Source organism: Kogia breviceps, chromosome 7 (assembly GCF_026419965.1).
Source record: "Kogia breviceps isolate mKogBre1 chromosome 7, mKogBre1 haplotype 1, whole genome shotgun sequence".
Taxonomy (NCBI): Eukaryota; Metazoa; Chordata; class Mammalia; order Artiodactyla; family Physeteridae; genus Kogia; species Kogia breviceps.
In genome coordinates, this window is record NC_081316.1 from 38386148 (window position 1) to 38398407 (window position 12260).

General features: G+C 44.8%; 1 protein-coding gene across 7 annotated transcripts in view; it reads left to right on the forward strand.

Annotated features, from left to right (window-relative positions):
• The window catches only part of SERGEF (secretion regulating guanine nucleotide exchange factor), a 247568-nt gene that overhangs the window by 97277 nt on the left and 138031 nt on the right, over nt 1-12260 (forward strand). Inside the window, exon 10 of one of the 7 annotated variants that reach the window (XR_010841353.1) lies at nt 863-2809. The exons of the other annotated variants lie outside the window; for them this stretch is intronic. The gene's annotated coding sequence lies outside the window, so the exon portion shown is untranslated. The remainder of the gene's footprint in view (nt 1-862; nt 2810-12260) is intronic. 7 annotated transcript variants of the gene reach the window in all.

Genomic DNA, 12260 nt, shown 5'->3' on the forward strand with positions numbered 1-12260 from the left:
AGGGACAAGTGTGGGTTGCAGTCTTCAGTAGGCCTCATTGAAGTGGTGACATTTGAGCAAAGATGTGGAGCTGGTGAGGGGGTGGCTGTGCAGGTATCTGGTGAAGAATGTCCCAGTGCAAAGGCTCTCAAGTGGGGGCAGGCCTGGCATGTTTGAGAAACAGCAACGTGGCTCAAGCAGAGAGAGAGAGTATGGGCGAGAATAAGGGAAGCTGAGGACAGAAGTCATGGCATTAATTTCCCTCGGGTTGTGAGGATTAAATGAAGAGGTGTCTGTAAAGTACCTTGCTCTTCCATCAGACTTCCCATTTTCCCAATGGCATTGTCACTCTCCCAGCCACCCAGGATCCAAACTTCAGTGAGACTTTGACACATGCCTTCTCTTTGCCCCCATTGTCAATCACTTGCTATGTCCTGTAGCTGTGTCTTTCTCTTGCATACCTTACTTCCTCATTCACATTGTCCTTAACTTAGCTGGTGACCTCTCACCTGTCCAATCACAGCAGTCTCCTGGCCATTAGATCTGCTGCCTCGGATTCTCCACCACCATGCCTCTTCTGACCCCCAATTTTTCCAGGCCATGAGGCAGTATGGAGCCATCTCTCTCCTGCTCATGACCCCTCAGCTGCTCAGTAGTGCTCTCACTTGTTCATTCCTTTGTTCATACATTCAGCATCTTTTGAGCATCTACCTACACTCAAAGTCATTTGAGTAAAGTCTAACAGAGGAAGCAGACTAGAAAATAAAGTACAATACCTATTCAGAAATGTTTGGTTTTTACCCTAGCTTGTTTCATAAAGGACTTGGAGTTAAGCGATTTATTATGTAATATGATGAACAATGTGAAGCACCTCTCTCTATAGGTACAAAGTAAAGTTCTCAACCTGGCATTGAAAATCTCCCCTGCTTTGGTGCAGACCTGCCTTTCTGTGCCGTCATCTTCCACATCCAAGGTAAGTGAGCCTATTGCTTCAACGAAGGATAACTTGTAGTTCTACAACACGGCCTTCTCCTTCACACCGCCATGCCTTTGTTCACACTCTTCCATCTGCCAGGAGTGGCAGTTTTGCTTAATCCATGTTCTGCCTACCCTTTTGGACTCAGCTTTACATGGCACCTCCTTGGGAAGTCTTCCCCGATCCTTATGTCCTAAGTGATCTCTCCCTTCTCTGACCTTCCACAGCACTTCTCTTGTCACTCGCCACTTTCCACCTTGGATTATAGGTAGGGACGTGTGTGTGTGTGTGTGTGTGTGTGTGTGTGTGTGTGTGTGTACCTTATTTTCCTTACTGGACTGTGAGTTCACTGAGGCATGGATCATTTTCATCTTTTACCACCCATAGCACCTGGCACAGCATCTTTTCCAGAGGAGGCACTCAGTGAATCTTTGAGTAAGAGAGTCAATGGATGTTTCCCAAGCCATAACATCTGGGGAGGGATTTGCCTTGGCAGTTCTTTCTCTTATGCTGATATGAATGAAGTACTAACAAGTTTCTGGAGCCCAGGTGTATTGACCCTTCAGGGAGCTGCTATCATCTGGTGCTATAACTCAGAATGCATTTTCTTGAAGAAGCCGTGACGTAAATAGTTTCTGTGAGTAATCCCATCAGTAGTTCCAAATATCTGACTTAGAAACACACGCTTTTGGCAGCTTGCTTGTTCTTATGTTGGGGACGGCCTCTTTTTTTGAAGATGCTCCATTTGTACTGGCAGGCAAGCAGTGTCTGCTTAGCCAGACTGTCAACCACTTTCCACAGGCACCAGGAGGTGAAGAAAGGGACACAGTCTTAGGTCACTCAGAGATGACCAGCTCTACCACTTCTTAGCTATGTGACTTTCAGCAAGTTACTTTACTGATTTGAGCCTCAATTTTCCAATCTGTAAAATAGGAATGAAAATACCTACCACTAGGCTTAATGAGGATGAACAAGGTAACCTGTATAAAGGACAGTGCCTGGTAAGTACTTATAAATGCCATTTAACAACACTCAAAACAACAGTACATTTATTTCTCTTTTATTTTGTGCATCTCTGAAGTTCCTGTGGTGTAGGACAGTGTTGCTCAGATGGTATGGTGCATGTGAATCACTTCATTAAAATGCATAATCTGATTTAGTAGGTCTGGGATGGGGCCTGAGATTCTGTGTTTCTAATATGCCATGCTGCTGATCCAGGGACCATGCCTGGAGTAGCAGGAGGTTAGGGTGATGGCTCTCAAGCTATGGCCTGCCTCCAAGTCACCTGGAAAGCTTGTTAAAGTGGAATTCTGGGCCCCACCTCTAATGATGTATTCATTTAGTAGGTCTGGGGTGGGGTCTGAGAATTTTCATTTCTAATAATTTCCAAGGTGCTGCTGATACTGCTGGTCAGCTACCACGCTCTGAGAACCACTGTGCTAGTGAGATAATAGGGATGAAGTTAATAAGAAAAAAGAGGAAAGTAATGGTAGTTTTTGAACTCCAGGATACTTGTGCTCTCTGCTCTTTTGGTTGTAGAAGTCCATATGGTAACTATCAATATTATCTGACCAGGCTCTGGAATGTCTTATTAATAATTAAATAACAACAACAAGCAGCACTTTCTGAGCACTTATTATGTGCCAGGCACTGTGCCAAGAACTTTATAGTTCCATTTAATTCTGATAAAAATCCTACTGAAATGGATACTGTGATATTCTAGCTTGGCGTTTTCCATGTTAACCAATTCGTAAGAGTCATCTGGTGTGATTGCTAAAATTACACATTTCTAGGTCTCTACCCTGGTGATTTAATTTGGTGAGGCCCAGTGCCCCCGGTGATTCTTACAATCAGGTAAGCCTGGAAATCTCTCTAGTTAATCAGCTCTCTACTTTTCTTTCATCTATGTCCAATATTAAAATTGCCAATTTTAAAGAAATACTCTAGCAATATAACACAATATATTTGACACTAAAAGTTACACTAAGTCAAAAAATAGTTTGATGTTTCAGAAAACGCTTTGGGAGTCCTAGATGCCTGGGAGCCCTCATTTTGACCCTCCCTGGACTGTAAAGTTGCAGAAAGACCAGGTGATAGAGCATTCTATTTACTAGAAGACTAAGGAAACCCATGCCAATTGAATAATATTTGGCTTTCTTGAAGAAAAGCATTTTGTTTGGAATGTTTTTCTAGAAAATCGGTCTCTATTGCATCCAGATGGATTCTGTGATTCCACAGGATTTTAAGAAAGATGAAAAGAAAATACTGTTCTTGCTTCTCTACAGGCCAGATCTTGCTTGCCCACACCAAGGCCAACTGGCCAACCACTTGCTTGGAGCATGCATACCCCATCACTGCATCAACAGCCCTAGCACCTGCTGGTCTCCCTCACCTCTCCAGGGCCTTAAGCTCTTCTCTGGTTTTCCAGCCACTGGCTTCTTTGCATAGGCTTTCCCATTTAGCCGGGGGTTGTGTGTTCCATGTTTCATTGGAACTATAGCTAAGGATGGAAAATGGGAAATGTTCAGGGTTGTATTTATAGTTGGAAATTCACCAACCCCTTGCCTGCTCTGGGGGGGGTCTTGTCTGTCTGCCTTGATGGGGGTGGTGGAGTGGGGCAGTGAGGTGTAGCAAGGGTGAAGTTGTGTGTTAAATGCACCATGTTTTAGCAATCAGGAGAGACTTTTCTGAAACCAAAGAAAATTGAGACTTTCTTTAATGCTCTTGATGCTAATCTGAGTTACTTCTTGGGCCAGTTGAGGTAACAACCCTCAGAATAACTTTCTGATGCTAACTGGAAAAGTGTTTCAGTTTGATGGAATGAGCACTGGACCCAGAGTCAGAAGAGGTGGGGACTCAGGTCAGCTCTCCCTCTGACTTCTGTGTTCTTAGGTCATTTAGATAATCACCTCTCTGGATATCACCTTTATCTTTAAAATTTGGAAATCTAGCACAGGGATCTCAGGATCAGCTTGGTATTCTGTGATCTTCTTATGACTTATTCCCAGGAACATGTGCCATCACAATAACTTGTCCCAAAATACAGTCAGATCACCCACTCAACCAATATCTGTTGAGCATCTAGTGTATTTCAAGTACTGCCCTGGACACTACAGGTGATGTAGCTGTAGATAAGCCACACAAATCCATTCACTCATTCACTCATTCATTCTTTCATTCATGCACACACAATCATTTATTTATTGAGCGTCTATTATATGCCAAGCACTGTGCAAAAAGCTGTGTTACAAAGATGAATTAGATGCAGGTTTCATTGTCAGGTAACATGCTGTCTTGAAGGTAGATAAGATATACATAAATAAAACTGTAAATACTCTCTCTAAAAGAGGCCCTCTCCTTTTGTTCTCCATCCGCTTACCCTACTTTTTTTTTTTGTGTTACGCGGGCCTCTCACTGTTGTGGCCTCTCCCGTCGCGGAGCACAGGCTCCGGAGGCGCAGGCTCAGCGGCCATGGCTCACGGGCCCAGCCGCTCCACGACATGTGGGATCTTCCCAGACCGGAGCACAAACCCGTATCCCCTGCATCGGCAGGCGGACTCTCAACCACTGCGCCACCAGGGAAACCCTTACCCTACTTTTAATAGCATCTATCACCTGACCTTATATTATCTGTTTCCTATCTGTCTCTCTACAAGAATGTAAGCTCCGTGAGAGCAGGGGCTTTGTTTTGATCACTGCTATATTCTAGTACCTAGAATAGTGCATGCTCAGAATAAACACTCAATAAAATCTTTTAAAAATAAAATATCTAGGGCTTCCCTGGTGGCGCAGTGGTTGAGAATCCGCCTGCCGATGCAGGAGACACGGGTTCGTGCCCTGGTCCGGGAAGATCCCACATGCCGCGGAGCAACTAAGCCCGTGAGCCATGGCCGCTGAGCCTGCGCGTCCGGAGCCTGTGCTCCGCAATGGGAGAGGCCACAACAGTGAGAGGCCCGCATACCGCAAAAAAAAAAAAAAAAAAAAAAATCTACACAAGAAGCTAGAAATTATGTCTATATTTATATAAAATTCTATGTCTGTTTATATTTATATAAAATTATGGCTATTTATGTTTGTATAAAACTTCCCTTCAGTTCAGTGAAGGGAAAGATCACTTCTAACTAGGACAATGGTCTTTAAATCCTGCACATTAGAAGCACCTTGTGAACTTAAAAAAAAAAAAAAATCAGTTGCCCAGGTCCTACTCCATACTGATTAAATCGGCATCTCTGAGTGATGATTGGGCATCAGTATTTTATAAGAGCTCCCTAGGTAAAGATAATGGTAGCTAAAATAATGTGAACTAGTGTAATCAGGGAAAGCTTCATGGAGGAGGTAGGGTTTGAGATGGCTTGAAAATCTGGTAGGATTTTGATAAGAAGGAAGCATTCCAGATGGAGTACATAGCATAAACAAAGTGCAGAGACAAGAATTACAGGCAGAGTTCAGGAATTAGAAGTAGTTCATTTGGGCTGGAGCCTAAAGAGCATGAAGGGGAATAATTGAAGCAACATTATAAAGGTTGGCTGGGGCCAGTTTGAGAAGGTCTTTGAATGCTAGGCCTTGAGATTTCAACTTTATTCGGTTTTATAGCCAGTGAGAATTGTGAATAGTTTTTATTTTTTTATTTTTATTTTATTTTTTTGCGGTAGTGGGCCTCTCACTGTTGTGGCCTCTTGCATTGCGGAGCACAGGCTCCAGACGCGCAGGCCCAGCGGCCGTGGCTCACGGGCCCAGCTGCTCCGCGGCATGTGGGATCTTCCCGGACCGGGGGATGAACCCGCGTCCCTTGCATTGGCAGGCGGACTCTCAACCACTGCGCTACCAGGGAAGCCCTGTGAATGGTTTTTAAACAGAAGTGATGTCATCAGACCTCTCCCTGGCTGCCCTTGGAGGATGGCTTGGAAGCAGACAGGGAGACCAGTTAGGAGGTGGTACCGTGGTCCATGTAATGTGGGCTCAGCCTAAGGTTGCATCACTGGTGTTGGAGAGAAGGGCTGAGGTAGAGCTAGGCTGCAAAGCCTGCCCACCCTCCAACTGCGGGTCTTCTTTGAGGGCTCTTGGTGGAATCACTGGCATTGCAGTGATCAGTACCTTTTGATAAAGCCAGGGGAGTCAGGCTCCACTGGCATCCCTAGCCCAGTTTTTTCCTATGCATGACTGATGAATTGATAATGCAGATAGGCCTCCTTCCTGAAATGATAGGCCATTTTATCTAGAGAAGCAGGTCTACATGTGGAACTCAGTACCATGCTGGGCTACCTTTGAGGCAGAGGTTTCTGGTTTCTGAGGGGCAGTGTGTGTCTTTGCTTCATCTCTAATTCCAGCACCATGGACACCATGGGGTATGACTAACAGTATCTGGAATTGCTAATTTCCTAAGCCCTGGGTGTACTGAGGAGAGCCTGCTTCCAGAGACAGCTTTGAGCAAGGGCTGAGAGCCATGGGCCAGGGGGTATATATCCAGTAGCCTCATAGCAGAATGTTCATCTACAAAGAACTGAAGTTTCTGGGGGCACAGGACATCTGCATAAGCAGGGACACCATATGTGTGGGGGGCTGGGGAAAGCAGGGTTGGTGGAGAGAGAACAGTGATTGGATCTAGTTTGCTGATACAGGCTTGTGCCGAGAGTACTGCCTGCCCTTGGCCAGATGCTGCCAGTAGCTGGTGCATCCCCAAGGTCATATACTACTCAAAAGGACAGGCAAGCAAGAGTTGCTAGTACAGATATTTTTTTCCTCCTCTGTATCTGTTTTGCCAGGGCTGACCTTATTCACAGTCAGTTTCAGAATGTCAGTCCCTCAGAAATGCACAGACTTTACAGTTTGCAAGCAGCTTTCATACCCTTTATCTCAATGGAATGTCACAACAGTTCTGTGACTTAATTAGGACAGGAGTTGTTGATCCATTTTACTGATAAAACTGGGCCTAGAATGGGGTTAGGTAGTTTATTCTAAAGTCATGTAGATGTAAAGTATAAAGGCTAGGACTTGTTCATGCAGGAGCTAAGAGGCCACTGGTCAGGGCTGCTTTAGATGGCATTTATGCACATTGCAGAAGAAGTTAAGGTTTGGGCTCCTTCACTCCTGACACTCCATTGCTTACAGATGTAGTACTGGCTTGTCCTTTATGTAAGTCTCATAGTGTGATGATGCCGTAGCCATATCATCAGTAAGACATCCATACTGTGACAGTTACTCGCACAAAATAACACATTATTCTGTGCCATCCCTGCTGGGCTCTATCTAGCTTACAGGGTCACCCTCATTAGCACCATTCTTTTGGATTAAGCATTGCCTTTTCCAGCAGCATCTCCCACTGGAAACGGTAACATATTAGGCCCCTCATATCTTGAAGTACATTCTTTTTTTTATCAACACCATGTTCCTCCCCTTCACAAGGAATGTGGAACAACTTATAAGCACCAGATGCCTTGGGACAGAAGAAGCTCAGCTGTGGTCAACATTGATAATAATAGATGACCAATTACATTGTTGTCTTCACTTACAAAGCGTCTTATATCTCATATGTTCCTTTAAAGAATTCTATGAAATCGGGATTATGTTCCCATTTAACAATGAAAAATCTAAGATTCCTAGAGAAAATAAAAGGCTTGGCTTGCCCAAGGTCACAGAGCTAGTAGGTGGTAGAGCCACCTAACTCCAAACCCTATTCTCTTTCCATTGTACCCCCTGGCTTCTCCTACCAGTATCTTCTCTTTGATCTCTTAGGCTTGTTCTGGCTTAAGCTCCAGGCTTTTTCTGTGATTCTAAGCTAAACTATTTATTACTTTCTCTGCAGCTTCTCTATCTTTTTAGTCTTAGAAGAATTCCATAGAATCCAGCAGGAAGAAGTTTATTGCTATTAGACCCTGAGATTCTTCTGTGACTTCCCATGCTGACTCTGGAACTCCATCTATCTCCCTTAGCTAGAGCTCCCACTGGTCTCTGCCTTTATTTTTCCCACTGTCAAGTTTACCCTTGGTCTGAACCTTAGACCCTTGGTTTTTTTTTTCTCCTAATTTGTCCCATGTTTCGCAAGGTTCTTCCTGTCAGTCTTACTTCCGTGATAGACTAAGGCTCCCCCTCCTATCAGGTAGGCTCAGTTTCCTGCATTTATTTACTTATTCTTTCATTCACTCATCAACCGTTTCCTGAATGCCGATGTTAAGCACTGTATTTAGGCACTGGGGATTCCAAGATGTTAAAACATGCTTGAGGAGACCATGAGGAGTCAGGAGCGTTTACACTTCAATATGGTAATGCTTGTAAGGGCATAAACAAATATTTTTGTGGGAGCATAGGAGAAGGGACATGTGATCCAGATCGGGGGTGGGGCAGGGGCGGTTGGAGAAGTTTTCTTGGAAGAGATCATTCGGAGCTGAGTCCTAAGGAATGGGTTGGAGTCGGCTTAGAGCAAGTGGTGGTGGTTGTTGGGGGAGTTGTGGGGAGGGCAGTGTGCCAGCCAGAAAGACCTACTTAAGTAAAGACCCAGAGCTTCGTGTTCAGGGAACTGAAAGCACTTTGGCCTCATTGGAGCAGAGATTGTAGGGGTCGTGAGGATGAGGCAAGAGAGGTAACCTGGAACCAGATTGTACAGGGCTCTTATTTTGTCCTGAGGTGATGAGGGGTCATAGAAAGCTCTTAAGTAGAGGAATGACTTGTTTAGCATATTATTTTAGAAAGATCGCTATGGTGGCAGGGGAAGGATTGATTGGAGAGAGAGAGAGAAGAGGTGAGTCAGAAGACTGTGGCAGTGATTGAGGCCTGAGTTGATGAGAACTTGAACTAAGGTTATAATGGAGGGAAGTAAATGGATTCAGAATATACAAGAGGTAGAATTTCTGGGGCTACTAGCTGATTAGCTGTCCATGCAGTTGAGAGGATGCATGCTCTTTTGTCTTATCCTTTCCTGTGTCTGTCTTGCCTTCCCCTTCATGCAGTCCCTGTGGCTGTCAGAAGAGAAACCGGACGTTTGTTTCCTAGCTGGCTCTGTTTACACATCCCCCTTCCATTACCCCATTCTCCCTGCAAGATCCTTCTCCTTCTGGCTAATCCTGCCTTTATCATCTGTCTGGTCAATGTCCAGGGCATTCCTTCTGTTTGCATTTGGAAACCTGAGTGACACTTCAGGTCAACCAAGAGGTGTCCCTCAGGTTTCTGTCTGGGTAACCTTCATTCCCCCTCTGCCTGGACAGTGCCAGTCTCTTCTAAGAGTGTACCTGGGGAGGAGTGAGATATAAGGTAACTTTATTTGCTGAATTACCTCTAAAGGAGGAAAAGGCAAGATTCCGTCTTGCATTTTTAGAATAGAAAAATCTTTAGGGGAATTCCCTGGAGGTCCAGAGGTTAGGACTCCACGCTTTCACTGCTGAGGGCCCGGGTTCTATCCCCGGTCAGGGAACCAAGATCCCACAAGCCATGCGGTGCAGCCAAAAAAAAAAAAAAAAAAAAAAAAGAAAGAAAGAAAGAAAGAAAAAAATCTTTAAACATGGGAAAGAACATGTAACTAATTCCCGTTAAGAGAAGAGGAAGCTCAGTGTGGGCAGATTGAAATGCTCCAGGTTGGTGACATTCGAAACTGTCCTTTCGGTGGCTGTACCGGTGGGTTTAATCTTTTATGGAATAGAATACAGCATTAGCATCAGAAGGGGCCTTGGAGATCATCCTCATTTTGCAGAAGAGGACTTTGAAGTTTCTAGGGGTGGTGTGGTTTGCCCAAGGTCACTATTAGCTAGAAGCTGAACTGGGACCAGAATCAGTTCTTGTTTCACTCGCTCCATAAAAGTACAGGATTCTTTTTTTCCATAAGTTTGACAGTCTGGAGAATCAGACTTACAGGCTGTTTTAATGGTAAATCTAGTTTGATAGTACCCCCCCACCCCCAATGGACTGGCAATAGCTTGTCCAAGGTCGCAGGGTGAGTGAGGGGCAGAGGGGCCTCCAGACTTGTGCTCTAGTGCTCTTTCCAGCACAGCCCGAGGTCTCACCCAGGGCCCAAGACTTGGACAGCTTGGCTCCACGGACACTGAACAGAATCATTCTTCAAATGCATCGCAACCACAGTAGATTTCGTAAGATCCGAAAGACACTATTTCCTTCTTTCCTCTTTCTTCCTTGAGTGTTTCTTTTTTTTTCTTATTTGATAAAAGTGTGTGGCTGCGGAAATTACGTCAGTTTAATTAGGCTGCTTGACACAGTACTTTTCCACTGAGTTTACTAGGAACTGTGAATTTGTTGTAGCAAACTGCATTGCAGGCTGCAGTATCTGATTGGCATGCCAGGAGCATCACTAGCGAACAGCTAGAGACTGGGGAGAAAACTGGGTCAGGAAGCAGGCCTCCCGTACCTGCAGCGGCTGCGGAAGGCGACGCAGAGGCGGCAGGTGGCCACAGCATGGCACTGTCTCCCAGGGCCTGCACCACCGAGCACCCCGCCCCCCAAGCTCTGTACTGCAGCCCAGGCCCACCCTTTCCTTCGCAGGTGATCACTCCTCTGGCCATTTTGCCTTCTGTTACTCTACAGACCGCAAAGCTATTATACCTGGCAGCTCAGGAATGGCTTTTCCTCAATAAAAAAAGCCAAAGATTGGTTCAGATGGAATCTTCATTAGCCACTGGTATTCCAAACCATGGAACAAATCTTTTGGCTTTCCTTTGTCAGGGGGCTGCGACTGGGTTTGAGAGTCCTGCACAGTGCTGAGGAAAGGATTGGTAATATTTCCATTTGTCTCTCTCCCGTTTCCCCTTCCTTTTTCCCGCCCAGAGATTATTGAATTCATCTCTGAAATTCTCAGTGCTGAGCAGCAAGACAAATCTGGGTCTCCTAGAGGGAAGAGTGAGTGATTACGCTAGTAGGTTCAGGGGAAACTTCTTGAAGGCAATTACATTCGAGCTAGGCTTTGAGTAGTGAATTGGATCAGCACAGGAAGAACTGAGGAGAGAATGCTGGGGTTCTGCCATGCTGGCCTCAGAACTGGCTTGTGAAGGCTGGAGACCTCCCCACTCATCTGGGGCTAGAATCTATCTCAGCATGTAGGAGCTCACTGGGTCCCTAAGGATTTGTTCTTCTAGACTTCTTATTTTGTAGATGGGCAAATGAAGGCACAAGAGGATGGGGCTGGAAGATAGACCAACCCAGTGCTTTTAAAACCACACTATGCCCAGTCATGCACTTGTCCTCATTTCTAACAGAACTCTGAGAACATCCACTACTTCTTCTGGGTTTCACTCCTGTCATTGTCTTTTGACTCCCATCATGTGAACTCATAGATGCCCAGTGATCTCCACCTGTAAATTACCCATTAGGCAAGGAACCTGGGTCCTGCTGGCATTGGATTTCTAGGTCACTCGGAGCCTTGCTGGATAGTCGTATTCCTTTGCTTCCTCAGGCCAAGCCAGATCAGGCCAGGACTGCTTTTTCAGAAGTGCTGGTGCCTCCCCAAGAATGCTTGGTAGGAATGGGTCTTGCCTCAGAGCAAGGGCTCAAATTCTCACAGTCAGAAAAGCTGAGCATGGCAGGAATCCAGGCCATTGTACTTTTATGTTATTTTGTGAGAAAATTCGGCTTATTTTGGCTGAAAACTGTTTTCAATAAACTATACTTAAATTTGCTGAAATTTGCTTTAAAGACAACTTTTGCTAGACCATTTGAATTCTGTACAGCATCTCTTTTCCCTTTGGAGGCGAAATCAGAGGGTGGGAATAAAACAGTCCCCCTAGTAATTTTCCCTGGATGTTTTGGATGGTCTCAATTCAATACGAGAAATTCTGTCTTTGGATCAAGTACTGATGTCACAATTGAAATGCAGAAATGTATACCAATTTTGCATAAATCCACCAAAGTTTGCTGATCAAATGAATAATTTGTGCAGGATCTTTCAAAGCCAACTTCAAGGCCAACGTTTTTTGGAAGACAGTTGATAATTCAAATGTCAAGTAGTCTCTGACATGAGCTAAGTGGAGTGAACAGAAGAACAAGCCCATTAGAATAGTCATCAGACATTCTGGCTGCGAAGATCAGCCTTGGTGGCCCTGGTAGTTGGCTGGCCAGAACAGATCCAGTCCTCCTCACATCAGAGGTTCCTTTATTTTATTTTACTTTATCTTATTTTATTTTAGGTCAGAGCAGGTGGTTTTAAATGCCTCTAAATAAATTTCCTGGCTTTGGAAGGTTATATTCATTTGCAAATGAGTAGGCCTTACATCTAATTGGTATTTGCTGAAAGAAAGGGAGAGAGGGAAGGGAGGGAAGGAAAGAAGAAATGCTTCTTGATACTTGGCAGGTTTCCACCCTGAGGCTGACA